The sequence below is a fragment of the Acinonyx jubatus genome, chromosome B4, assembly GCF_027475565.1.
Source record: "Acinonyx jubatus isolate Ajub_Pintada_27869175 chromosome B4, VMU_Ajub_asm_v1.0, whole genome shotgun sequence".
Classification (NCBI taxonomy): domain Eukaryota; kingdom Metazoa; phylum Chordata; class Mammalia; order Carnivora; family Felidae; genus Acinonyx; species Acinonyx jubatus.
Window position 1 is genome coordinate 43,011,793 of NC_069387.1, and position 14,680 is coordinate 43,026,472.

Sequence of the window (14,680 nt, forward strand, 5' to 3'; positions counted from 1 at the left end):
CTTCTGTAGAAGCCAGATTGCTTATTATAGGCAAACAGTGAAGGAGGATTTTTGAAAGGTGCGATACTTGGGATTTGGGTCTGGAAAGTGAAAAAGGTAACAGTTCAGCTTTCTTCAGAAAGTCAGTTTAGTACTTTTTGAAGAACATGCATGTTTTGCATGTTTTTAGATGTGCTGACATTTCTAAATCTTAGAATGATAAATATGAGATTGTCTGTTCTAAAGCGGGTATCATTCATTGTTGCACATACTCAGAAAGTTGAATCTGGAATCTTTTGAGTAATAAAATGAATTTTTCTCCTAAAAGGCCAGGATCGTCCTCTGTCTTAGTCCATTTGGGCTACTATTGACAAAACACCACAGATAGAGTAGCTCATAAGCAACAGAAATTTATTTCTCACTCTTCTGGAAAATGGGATTCCAAGATCAAAATATCAGCACGGTCATGTCTGGGTTAGGGCCCTCTTCCTGGTTGGTAGCCACGTTCCATCCACCATGACCTCACATGGTGGAAGGAAGTCAGGATCTCTCTGGAGTCTCTTGTATAAGGAACTAACGAGAGTTCCACCTCATGACTTAAGCACCTCCCGAAGGTTCCACTTCCTAATATATCGCTTTTATGGGTTAGGATTTTAACATATGAATTTGGGGGGGGGAACACAAACATTCAGACCACAACAAGTAACAGCCCTCTAAGATCTTTATGTTTTTGTATGATGGCATGACATTGGGAAAACCAGTGTTTCTTATTCACATTTTTATTTTTATTTTAATTCCATGCAGCATTTCTATTTACTAATGGCCATTTTTGGTTGAGAAACTATTTGGAACAGCTACCTTCATTAAAGATGTCATTTTTTAGCGGGTGCTCCTTGTCTGAAAATTTAGAGAGTCTTAGATCTCCAGCTTGGAGAGCACATGCCTCCCAAGGCAGGAGATAAACACACAAAATTTCACGGTTGTGTATTTAGCAGAATGAGAACAGAACATTGTCTTTTCATCTACAGATTTCAAGTCATGGGCCAAGTTGAAGATAACACCTGTGCTGTAATAACAAAGAAGGGTGTGTTTTCCGAAAAGTGTTGTAATGAGAGTTACTGGATTTGTCAACATGTGATTTCTTCGGACAATGACTTCTAAACTGATTGCAGTCTATCCTTCCTATCAAAAAAAGAAAAAAAATTCGGAAGTCTTTTTTTATTTATGTATTTTTGTAGATGTACATCATTTTTACAACAAATATTATGGTGATGATGGTGATAATGGTGTAGATTTGTGTCACTATAACTCTGGGCAATCAGGCTTAACTCATTCCTTGTGGCCTTGTCACTCTTGTCACTGGTGCTATAATTCAGCAGTCATCCCCCATTCATCATAGTGGCTCTTTTAGACAGAAGTTGGCCTTTCATCTCTTCAACAATTCTCTCCCGACAGCCCCCATTCACCATTAGCAGGGGAGCTTTTTTTTGAAGAGAAGCCATCAGATGATACATTCATGAATTTTCCACCACTAAGTCTATACAGTTGTCTGCATCTTACTTATTTCTTTTCCTTCTCCTCCTATTTCCAAAGAAGGGGTCTTCCTCTGTCTGGCTAAATCAAATCTCAAAGTCTACAGTTGGGATCGCATCTCTTATCATTTTTTCAAAGAGATTCCTTCCTTCATCACCTCCACTTCTAACCTCTCTCTTCTTACGCCTCCTTTTCTTTCGACAATGAAAATGCAAGAACGCAAGAAAATTTTCCCTGAACCACTTGTGGCTTCCAGTTTCTATCCAGTGTCTCCCACCTGTTTTAAGTCAAACTTCCGAGAAATTGTTTATACTTGCTTTTTCCTCTTTTCACCTCCCACTCCAGGTTCTTCTGCAATCTGGTTTCTGCTTTTCCCACTATTTCACTAAAGTGTTCTCATCACGTCAAGAATGCCTTTCTTCTGCCTAAACACCATGACAGCTTTTTAGCTTTCCTCTTGACTCTCAGCAGTGTTGTTCATTTGTGGCCTATCCTTTCTTCTAGAAATAGTCTCTGACCTCGGCATCTATGACACAATGCTCTCTTGAACTTGTATCTACCTTCCTTGCCATTGCTCTTCAGTTTTTTGTTTGTTTGTTTGTTTGTTTGTTTGAAGCATTGCTTCTCTCTTCTGATCTCTTAAATACTGACATTCCTTGGAGTTTTGCATGAATTCTCTCATACACAATTCTTGGCTAAACTCATCCACTCTGTAGGTACAGTTACCATCAATTTATTGATAACTCCCAAGCCCATATTTCTAACCCAGACCTTATTACAGCAGATTGCCCACTGGACATCTCTGGTTGGACGTCTCAAAGCCCCTCAATCTTCCCGTGTTAAAAATTAAACTCATTAGCTTAGTGAATGGCAGCAATGTACCCATTAGCCTAAGCCAGAGTCCTTGGAATCAACCATGACTTTTTTTTTTTCTTTTTACCCTCGATAGTCACTGATTTAAATACTGTCAATGTGACTACATAATTATTTTTGAATCCATCTATATGTCCTCATAGCCACCCTATTGTCCTCGATTCCTGCAACAGTCTTTTTGTCTGCTTTTAGTTTTTTCTGCCAAAGTCCATTCTGTATCTTGTGATCATAGCAATTGTCTAAACCTCCTATCAGGCCACATTACTCACTACTTGATTTCCTTCAGGGACTTTTCATTGCTTTCCCTTGTTTTTCATTGATCATCTCTTACCAGAACCTGGGTGTTTTCGCCCGTGTTCATTTCTTTCCCACTGCCATGCTTATAATGATGCAAACACACTAAATTTTGTTCAGTTTCCCAAATGTGTCACGCTTTCTCTTGCCTCTAATCTACTCATGTCTGCCTCAGCTTAACATTCTTCCCTTTCGTACTCCCCTGTTGAACTCCTGCTTATTGTTCAGATGGCCAGTTGAACGCCATTTGGTGGAAAATATTTCCTTAACCATTCTCCGCTCCAGACTACATTACATGCATTTGTGAATATGTTCATAGTTTCCTGTACTTATCGAATCCTAATATTTGGTACTGGATTTTTGACCTCTGTTTATTTATCTGTATTGTGAGCTCGGGGAGGACAATGATCCCCATTATTGTACGGGAGGGACAAGATGCCTGCGACGTGATGGGTGAAGAGTAAGCTCTTGTTATGTTGTTGAGTATTATTTGTAACATGTCTTAATGTTTCCCCAGAACAACTTTTCCTAGTTGTGGAGAGCTTCCCTTGGTCTAGATAATCACAATCTGCATGGAGACAAATAAACCACTCTGTTTTATTTTGTTTTGTTTTTTTCAGGAAAGGTCAGTGTTAGGTTTACATGGGCTAATAGATGATATTTTCCAGGTTTATTGTCTGTTTGTTTCTGTTTCTAACCTAGAGCCTATATGGAGACTTGGAGCAGAGAGATTATTACATTAATGTTTGTTAATTAGATATAAATTCAGCAGTGGGAAACCTGCTTTAAGGTCTTAGATCCACTAGGAGTAAGACTGAAAGGTCATACATGAATTTCTAAAAGAAAAATGATTCCAAATTGATATGTGTGAACAGAAGTAATTATAGTTTACAGGGAATGAAATATAAAAACTTCAGCTCATTTTAAAAATTAAACACAGAGAACACAAATCCATGTTTATTTAGTATAATGAATGCAAATATACATATTATTTTATTAATGTGAACATTTGAGAAATGTGGGAAAAAATGACAGGAGAGAAGTTACACTTAAGAGGAAGGGAGAAAAAAAATGCTGAAAGATCAAGAGTCTGTGGACCTTTTTATTTTTGATTATTATTTTTTTTCTTGTTAGGATTGTTTTATTTTTATTTTTATTTCAATATATGAAGTTTATTGTCAAATTGGTTTCCATACAACGCCCAGTGCTCATCCCAAAAGGTGCCCTCCTCAATACCCATCACCCACCCTCCCCTCCCTCCCACCCCCCCTCCCTCCCTCCCACCCCCCATCAGCCCTCAGTTTGTTCTCAGTTTTTAAGAGTCTCTTCTGCTTTGGCTCTCTCCCACTCTAACCTCTTTTTTTTTTTCCTTCCCCTCCCCCATGGGTTTCTGTTAAGTTTCTCAGGATCCACATAAGAGTGAAACCATATGGTATCTGTCTTTCTCTGTATGGCTTATTTCACTTAGCATCACACTCTCCAGTTCCATCCACGTTGCTACAAAGGGCCATATTTCATTCTTTCTCATTGCCACGTAGTACTCCATTGTGTATATAAACCACAATTTCTTTATCCACTCATCAGTTGATGGACATTTAGGCTCTTTCCACAATTTGGCTATTGTTGACAGTGCTGCTATAAACATTGGGGTACAAGTGCCCCTATGCATCAGTACTCCTGTATCCCTTGGGTAAATTCCTAGCAGTGCTATTGCTGGGTCATAGGGTAGGTCTATTTTTAATTTTTTGAGGAACCTCCACTTTGTGGATCTTTTTAAAATTCAAAGTCAAGGGGCGCCTGCGTGGCTGAGTCGGTTAAGCGTCTGACTTCGGCTCAAGTCATGATCTCACAACTTGTGAGTTCGAGCCCTGCGTTGGGCTCTGCGCTGACAGCTCGGAGCCTGGAACCTGCTTCAGATTCTGTGTCTTCCCCTCTCTTTGTCCCTTCCCTGTTTGCATTCTGTCTTCCTCTCTCCCAAAAAAAATTAAAAATAAAAAATAAAATTCAAAGCCAAGTTATCAATGCTCCTTGAAACTCAGATTTTGGTTTAAACATTTAAGCATTAAAATAATTAAATATTAAAACATACAACAATTAGTCTACCTGGATTTTTAAAAAATCCCTATCCAAAGGGTATTCTCAAAATAATATATCTGATTAAGTTGTAAAATGTGTGTTTGCACATAAGGAAATATTAAACTGGTGAAATTTTGATATGAGAATTCTAAAACTACTGTGAATTTAATTAGCCATGTCTAAAAATCCTAATAGAAAGCAAAGCTTGTCTTATTATTTCCATTATATGTCTACATATGTGTGTATTTTAAGGGATTAGATCGCCTGAATCACAACTAAAGTTATTTTTAGATTACCCAGTTCTCCAATTTAATATTTTTAATTATATAGTGATTCTAATTGTTGGGAAGGGAGTATATTAAATAACATAAATCAGAAGATTCTCAGTGAGGGGAGCCTGGGTGGCTCAGTCGGTTAAGTGTCTGACTGGCTCAGGTCATGATCTCATGGTCCAGGAGATGGAGACCCACGTCAGGCTCTGTGCTGGCAGCTCAGAGCCTGGAACCTACTTCAGATTCTGTGTCTTTTTCTCTCTCTGCCCCTCCCCTGCTCACGCTCTGTTTTTCTCTCTCAAAAATAAATAAACATTAAAACTTGTTTTTTTTTAAAGAAGATTCTAAGTGAAAAATCCTTTAGGAATAAATTCATAATTTATGACACCTTAAAAGTTTTTATCCTTAAGCTTCAGACTTCTTTTGGAATTCATGTATGTTTCTGTGTATGTATGTGGCTTGGAGAAAATTATTGCTTCAGTAGGTAAAGGCTTTGATGAGACCACCTTCAACTTCCCACTTATTTTCCTATTATAGTCGAGTGCTAAATCTGCCTCCCTTTCCCCAGAAAAGAAGAAGGGCTGAGATTCCTTTGCTCCTGAAATTTTACTATGTCATTTCCTGCTCCCATTGTTCCCCGGCCCTTTCTTCCCTTCTTTGACAAACTTTATATTATATGACAATTTTTCAACTCATCTGGTATGTTACCTCTAATAACAGAAAAAGACCTAACATTAGGGTGGTTAGAAGTGTGAAAAAGAGAAAACCAGTAGTACTGCACCCCGGCCCCTCTCAGCACGTTTCTCTCCAACACTGTGTTCACATAGTAAGGTGCACCTCAGTGCATGGCCCCCTTCGCGTTGATTTGCTGGGTAGCCAGGTCACCAAGGTGAACCTGTTGGAATAGCCTTGGCTAAGGAACTCTCCATACTACTTTTCTCTTTACTCTTGAGGGTTCCCTTTCTGCCATTATTATTTTCCCACTGAACTTTTTTTAATTCCCAGAAACCAGTTTGATTATCCCCCCCCAAAAAAAGACCAAAAAATGGGATTATTTTAATAGTTAAAATGCACATTGGATGATATGGCAACTCCAAAGTGGTAGGTCTGAGATACATATCAGATATGGCATTAGGCCAGATCAAACGCAGAACTCGCAAGAAGAAGAAGAGAATCTTTCAATAAACCCTCAACAGTAAGCTGTTCATGAGTATTAAATTACTACTCTGGGAACATATCCCTGTAGATACTGTATAGCAACTGGATTAGTATTCCCATTTCCAAGTAAGCATTTTTCAAGTCAAATGAAGTATCATATATTCACTCTTACACAATGATAACATTGTATTCCTAAATATCTTTTTTCCTTCATTTATCCTCATTTGTCTTGAACACCCTGGCTTCTCCACTAATCACTGTATAAATTGCCATGTTACTTTCATACTTTTTAATACTTGTATGTGTATAAAAAATATATACACTATTGATTATATATATACTATAAATATATACATACTAAAAATAAAAATATAATACTTTGTGTGTGTGTATATATACAACATATACATATATACTCCTACTTAAGTGCATATAGATAGTATACTTAAAAGTATAAAAAAAATTTTCATCAAGCATAAACATATTTTAACTTTTACAAGTTGTCTTTCTGATGAACATAAGGGAAAGGAAGCAAAAATCATATAAAAACAGGGAGGGGGACAAAACATAAGAGACTCTTAAATATGGAGAACAAACAGAGGGTTATTGGGGGGGTGGAGGGAGAGGGAGGGGCTAAATGGCTAGGGGGCATTAAGAAATACACTCCTGAAATCATTGTTGCGCTATATGCTAACTTGGATATAAATTTAAAAAATAAATTAAACAAGATGGTAAAAAGAAAAAAAAAGAACTTGTCTTTCTAGAATCTCAGGGATATGCACTTCGAAGCATAATTATTCATTATTGTCTTGGAAGAAAGATGTATGAATATTTTTATTTACAAAACACCAAAACTTGAGGGGCCTGGGTGGCTCGTCGCTTAAGTCTCCGAGTCTTGATTTCGGCTCAGGTTGTGATCTCACGGTTTGTGAGTCCGAGCCCCATGCCAGGCTCCGTGCTGACAGTGCAGCAACCTGCTTTGGATCCTCGGTCTCCCTCCCCCACCCTCACTTACCCCCATTTACTCTCTCTCTGAGTAAATAAATAAACAAACTTAAGAAACAAAACCACCAAAACTCTCGATTTGTTTTCACAGGAACAGCTTTATTTCAGTATTAATTAGTCAACTTGAGGCAGACAACTTTAAAATCTGTATGCAATAGCATTGGGTGCCATAAAAGCCATGAGTTATACAAAGGGATTCTTGACATTTTTGCTTTATTATGTAGATGCAATGATCGCCTCATTTTAAAAACCGTAACTTGAAAGGGCAAAGAAACATTTTACATTTTCCTATGTGATCTTGGACACTATCCAGTATTGGAAGTTTTGCAAGTCCAACCATCTCCAAATGTTTCGGCATCTCATCTTCTGAAAACTGTGCACTTCTCTCATTTAATAGTTCTGTAAATACATACGAACTAATTTATTTGTCTGAAATTATACTATTGTTCTATTAGTGCTCGTATGGGCACAGATTCAGCTTTGTGACTAAGACTAAGCAATCTAGCTTTACACCTACCTAAAAAATAAGACAAAAATCAAGTAACAAGCATTTGTAAAAGAAAATCATTTTCTCATTAGGCGAGCAATGACTCTTTGCTACCAAGGGCTTTTCTACTTTTGTCAGGCCAACATATTCCCTCGGACCTCTGGGGGCTCTCCTCGTGTCCGTGTCGTGTATCCAGCCCAGACTTGCTCATGAGTTCCAGAACTGTGCATTCAACGGCTTGCTCAGAGCCTGGAGCCTGCTTCAGATTCTGTGTCTCCTTCTCTCTCTGCCCCTCCGCCGCTCACGCTTTGTCTCACTCTGTTTCTCAAAAATAAACAAATATTAAAAAAAAAAATTAAAAAACAAACAATATTTCCCCCGTAATGATTTCACTGGGAGCCTCCTTCTCGGCTTTGGGCACGCACTTCCTTCCGTTGCCGCTGAACCTTTCCATACAAGACATACATTTGTTTGTGCACTTCTTCTACTGTTTGATAATTAAACGTGAAAGGTTCATCTGTCCCATCTCTGATTTTCTGAAGAATAGGAGAGGGGGAAGTACAGGGAGGAAAAGGAAGTGAAAATGAGGGTGCGGAGAGGGGATGAAAACATGGAAACTTTGGCCTGGCTTGGAAAAGATACAAGAATGAGACCCCCACTGCTCTTTTCCTGAGTTCTTACTTGTCCCGTTCTCCAGTCTGTGTTCTATTACAACTGTTTTCATTTCTAGCAGTGAGCATACATTACGCACCCATAAGATGCAGGTCACAGATTTCACTTCAATGCGAGGATCATTTTTAACAAACAGATCTGGTTAACCTCGAGTAACTGGGAAGATCATATTCTCTGAAAAGTTACACATGCTGCCACAGAACCTGATTTGTCGTTTTCTCAACTAGAGGCTTGAGCAGCAGAGTTCAAATACCTCCTTCACCCATTTGTTCCCCAAATTTATACTATTGATATTGTCCATTGTACAATAGGTTCCTGGCATTCGGTACTAGACAGGTGCTAGTTCAGACTGTTTACTCAAAATCCTGATGGTCTGAACATGATGGCCTGTGGGGTTGGCGCATGAAAGCGATTCGTTTAGCTAGTAACTCAACGCATTTCTTTTTTTTCTTTTCAACGTTTATTTATTTTTGGGACAGAGAGAGACAGAGTATGAACGGGGGAGGGGCAGAGAGAGAGGGAGACACAGAATCGGAAACAGGCTCCAGGCTCTGAGCCATCAGCCCAGAGCCCGACGCGGGGCTCGAACTCACGGACCGCGAGATGGTGACCTGGCTGAAGTCGGGCGCCCAACCGACTGCGCCACCCAGGCGCCCCAACTCAACGCGTTTCAACACGATGCTTGTGTTTCCATAATGCTACATTCACGAGTGACTCTCACACATATTGCAAAACCGAAAGAACATCAACAACTAGTATCGATAATAAAAGTAAGGAGGCAGGGCAAAAATATTGCAGTTCTTAGAAAAACAAGCCACTTTAAATGACATGACTCTGAATCCATAAGCGTAAACACCGTAAAATGTCATTTAAGTTTTTCATTCGTATTTAATGTATTACGTATCAGAAGTTTTATTCTGTGAGATTTGGGAACAGACGTTGGGGCATGTATTTCTTGAATCCTAAGACTCTAGAAGATTTATAAACATGGGTTTAGAGACGCAGAGTAAAACACCAATGGAAATTTCTAAACATGAATCTCACATACTTTCATATTAATATAATATGTTTCCTTCAAGAGGAATAAAAATTATTCCTTTTACACTATTTTACGTAAACTATCTTAGATCCATGATGTCTTAACTTCTGGGGATGCATAGGTCTGATTTGCTACAAATCCATTTTCTAACCAAGCGGGTACTGGAGCCTCTGATCCCCGTTTTGTGTAGATAGGCACATTCTCCAATTCCAATGATTTGAAACCTAAAACGAAACACAGAAGGGGGAAAAAAAACAAAGGCGACAGGATGAGTGAGTCCTGACTGGCGTGACTACGGAAAAATCTTCCTCTGCTGGGAGCGTTTGCTCTTACCCAACATGGTAGTGTTTGAATATAACGCAAAGTGAACTCATATGCCTTGGCCTTAAATGCGGCTTCAGAAACTCAAAAAAACCTGGAACCTATATGGTGAAGAAGTGCAGGATTTACTGCTAAGCACGTGTTAAACATGTGTTGTGAAATTCTAGAAGTAGTCACATCTCTGAACATTGATGTCTTGCCCCCGTAAAGTGAAGATAAATATGCCTATTTCCCACGGCTGTTGTGGAAGTCAAATGATATGAAACACTGTTTGGAATATTACAAGTATTAAATGCTTTGTACAATCGTTTTTTTAATGTTTATTTATTTTTGAGAGAGAAAGAGAGAGAGCACAAGCAGGGTAGGGGCAGAGAGAGAGAGGGAGACGGACTCTGAAGCAGGCTCCGCACTGCCAGCTCAAAGCCCGGTGTGGGTCTCGAACCCACAAACTGTCAGATCATGACCTGAGCCAAAGTCAGACGCTCAAGCAACTGAGCCACCCAGGCGCCCCTTTACTTTATACAATAATTTACATTACCACTTTTTCTCTGGGCTCATTTTACTCTTCACCACAAAGGAAACTTCCAGGAGAATGATGTGTATGGATTTTAGCTCAGATCTCTGTGGTGGTAAAGGGCTTAGAGCCCCAGCTTTCGGTGGATAAATTACAGACCCAGGACTTACCAACCACTGTATATGGTTCCATCTATCCACTTCCAGCTCTGTCCTGCTTCTTGACTCAGTCCAATCCAATATTGAGAGTGGTCAGAATATCGCTTCAGGAAATCCTTTAAGAAAGTATATTAGGATGAATAGCAAATGCTTCGTTCGGTTGGATTTTCTTTTGTCTCGTTATACTTTTTGGAGAAATACAGACTTTTATATTTGGAAGGCGGCAGTGTCCTTATCTGGTTCACAGGTTAGTTCATGGGTTCAGTTACTTCTGTAACAACTACCCTAGTAAATTGCATTGGGTAGCTTTCTTCCTATTCTATCTTCTTTTTTAAAAAGTGTTTGCTTATTTTGAGAGAGAGAGAGAGAGAAAGAGAGCAGGGGAGGGGCAGAGAGAGAGGGAGATAGAGAATCCCAAGCAGGCTCCGCATTGCCATCACAGAGCCCGACGCAGGGCTCAAACTCATGCACCATGAGATCATGACCTGAGCCGAAATTAAGAGTCGGATGCTTAACCAACTGAGCCACCCAGGTGCCCCTCTTTTTCATTTCTAAAAGAACTGTTAGAAGACAGACATGATCTGTTCTGTGATGGCTTGGTCAAATTTGCCAGTAAATCTTAGGTTTGGTGCCTTTTGGTACAGGACAATCTTTTTTTTTTTTTTTTTTTTTTAACATTTATTTATTTTTGAGACAGAGAGAGGCAGAGCATGAACGGGGGAGGGTCAGAGAGAGAGGGAGACACAGAATCGGAAGCAGGCTCCAGGCTCTGGGCCATCAGCAGCCCAGAGCCCGACGCGGGCTCGAACTCACGGACCGTGAGATCGTGACCTGAGCTGAAGTCGGACGCTTAACCGACTGAGCCACTCAGGCGCCCCTGGAACAGGACAATCTTAGTAGTAAAATATATTGAACAATTGGTTCATTCAGGTTTTATATATCTTCGTAATTCATTCTGATACATTATAGTTTCTGATATTATTACCAATAGCCTAGCTTTTACGTTTTGTTTGGATTTGGTTAGTAATTGCTTTGCATATATTTCCTTTCATTTTTCTGTCTAACTTTTATGTGTGTGTTCACACGTGTGTGTATACGTATGTGCTTAAGTATGTCTCCGTAAGTAGCACGTTACTGGACTTTATTGCTTTTTTTTTTAAACCATCTGATAATTTTTTTTTTCATTTAAGAAACTCAAAGCATTTAAAAATCATTTTATCACGATTGCTGTCGTATTGGGATTTGTCAGTGTTGTGTTTGTTGACTACTAGTTTTTTTTTTCCCTTATTTTAGCTTTTTGTGAATTCTGTTGGGTTGATACTTTCTCTATGTCTTTAATTTATTTGAATGCTTTAGTTTGTTTGAACACTTTTTACCCTTTGATGCTCACAATTCAATTTTTTAAAAATATGTCTGTCCATACATATCCAAATTTCGGTTGTCTACACAACTATTTAATTATTTAGACAATATCCATTTCTTCAAAGTTTTCAAATTCGTTGGCATAAAATTATTTGTAAGATTTTATGCTTTTAAATCTCTACTGGTTAGGGGCACCTGGGTGGTTCAGTCGGTTAAGTGTCCGACTGCGGCTCAGGTCATGATCTCGCGGTCTGAGTTCGAGCCCCGCGTCAGGCTCAGAGCCTGGAGCCTGCTTCGGATTCTGTGTCTCCCTCTCTCTCTGCCCCTCCCCCACTCACACTCTGTCTTTCTCTCTCTAAAAAAATAAATAAACATTTTAAAAAATTAAAAAAAAAGAACTTTGAGATGTTGTGGAACCAGAAGTCTCTCAAAGTTCTCTAACTGGCTTAATTTAAATTGAAGTTTTGTGGGGCACCTGGGTGGCTCAGTCGGTTGAGCGTCCGACTTCAGCTCAGGTCACGATCTCGTGGTCCGTGAGTTCGAGCCCCGCGTCGGGCTCTGTGCTGACAGCTCAGAGCCTGGAGCCTGCTTCGGATTCTGTGTCTCCCTCTCTCTCTGACCCTCCCCCGTTCTTGCTCTGTCTCTCTCTGTCTCAAAAATAAAAATAAACATTTAAAAAGAAATTTTAAAATCTCTACTGTTTATAATTTTTAAAATTAAAATTTTTTAAATTAAAAAGTTTAAAATTTCTAAAATTAAAAAAAAATCTCTACTGTTTATAATCAGGTGCATATATCTGTTTTCTTTTTCTGTGATCAATTCTTTCTATGTACAAAACCAGCATTGCTTTTGTATATCCTCATTATTTTGTTGAACCCTTGTTTGTTTATTCCAAAAATTATTTCAGTGACTGTGCTTTTCAGTCAAAGTATTTCCTTTGTTTTGTTTCCGTATTCATCTGATACTTCCCGTTTTTGCACTGCTCTAGTTTCTTGATTTATTATTCTATAGAATGGAATGTATGACTTCATTTCTACTTTTCAGCCATCTGAATGTACTTATCCAAAACTCCTTGTCAGAACGAGCTACAAAATTAGTTCAAATTTAGGACAATCCCTCTTCTGTCCTTTCCTGGCAGAGTAAGGGTTCAATAAATGTTAAATACATCCCTGTGCTCCTTGAGGTCTTAACTGTTTTGTCTCTTGCCACCTCTATTGTTCTCTATCTCTATTATTTCTGGTTGGGGGAAGTTTGTACTGTGTGCTTTTAAGTTTTTCCATTAACCCTTTTCTATGTCTTGAACCTACCAGACCTTCTTGGTTATGCCTGACTCCTTGATTAATCCTTTCCAGTATCTCTGACACCTGGTTTGCCATGAATTTCTGCTTATTATTATTTTTTGAATATAGTTCCACAAAAAGCAACTTTAATTTGGTGTAAAACAGGTAGGCAATAACAGTTCATTACCGAGGGCTTTATTACGGCTTCATGGGTCTGAGCTTCGTGGGAAGTGGTTTTGGATTTTCCCTGGATTTTGCTGCTGTATTTCACTCAAAAATATAGAGCTAGCTAATTATGCAGTTGCATTTTTTTGAAGAATAGTCGGATCTTTCTGGTGGGAGATATACCACTCTAACCCTGCGTTTAGAGTCGAGGCAGGAATATATAAGCTGCTCTATATTAGGCATAGGGAAAAATGCCTAGTATGTAACTTATTTCTAAATCCTTCTACTCCCAGTTGGAAAAGTCAGGTGGGGGAAGTCATGTCCTAAATGTTGTCTAATAATTTTTACTCTAAGGGTTGATCTGACCTGACCTGGGAGGTGAGTGTGGTCTGACGTGAGCTCTTTCTTTGATTAAGCTGATGTGGAAAAAAAAGGGGGGGGGTTCTTCTATGATGGATGAGAGGGTCTTTTTTGGACCATTTCCATTTCCAGTGTGCAGCCTCCATATCAGCTATAACCCCCAAGAACATAATCATAATTTAAAAGAATTGCCTTACCAGTTCTTTTGTGGTGTTGAAGACAGCAAGAGTGGCTGCATGAGAGGCACAGAAGTTCTGGCTTGCTGTCCAAGTTCTTGTACTTTCGGAGAAATAGAAGCACTTTCCTAGGTAACCAATCCAGCCATCCAAGCATGACACACGTTCAGCGGAAGATTTGTGTTTTTCAACTGAAAACAATTTCCTGATATATTAACTACCGAGGCGGTGGCATGCCCTGAATGTTCTGCTCTGAGACGCATTAGAATTTGATGTAAAATGATTATCTTATCCCTAGATATGAAATTCACCAGATTAGCTTTCGGCCCTTCAGTCTGAAGTTTCGGGATTTCCTTAGTCATTCTTCCTTTTTCTCCAAATGAGGACAGATCGTAAATTCTCGTATTTATTTTCTTGCTAAGTTGAAAGAAATCCATGGCAGACGCCACTCGTGTAGATGCTGGCATTGCTCAGATTCAAGACTCCCTGCTCTTCTCCAGTGACACACTCCTCCTAGGTGAGCACACTCATTCTCATGACGCTGTCATGCTTATACTGATAATTATTGAATTGATGTGCCCAACCCAGGCCTCTCGTCAGAGATCTCCTATATACAATTGCCTAATGGACACTCATCCAGTCAATAAAAAAAATATATTTGTGAGTGTACCCTATGTTAAGCATCGTTGTGTGTATTTATTACAGACATGGCCCCTGCCATCATTGTGCTGAGAGCCTAGTGGGGCAGATAGAGAGTGAACAAGTAATTAACAAATTTCAAGGAGTGATACAAAAGGGATAGCCACGGGTACTAAGAGAACAAGAGTTGAGGGGAGTTGGTCCCGCTTAGGGGTGGGGGTTGGAGTCGACATTTCAGGTGACACTTCAAGGATGCAGAGAGCTAGCTCACTAGACTAAGGATGAGGAGAGCACGTTCTCAGCAAAGAGGAAGTGAG

At 39.3% G+C, this 14,680-nt stretch overlaps 1 long non-coding RNA gene across 1 annotated transcript; it reads right to left on the reverse strand.

Annotated features, from left to right (window-relative positions):
• Positions 1-9,012: 9,012 nt before the first annotated feature.
• On the reverse strand, positions 9,013-14,320 carry LOC128311036 (uncharacterized). Its single transcript, XR_008288959.1, has 3 exons — positions 13,746-14,320; positions 10,394-10,497; positions 9,013-9,612 (listed from the first exon to the last, which is right to left on the reverse strand). It is a non-coding gene; the product is annotated as an uncharacterized LOC128311036 (long non-coding RNA).
• Positions 14,321-14,680: the final 360 nt, after the last annotated feature.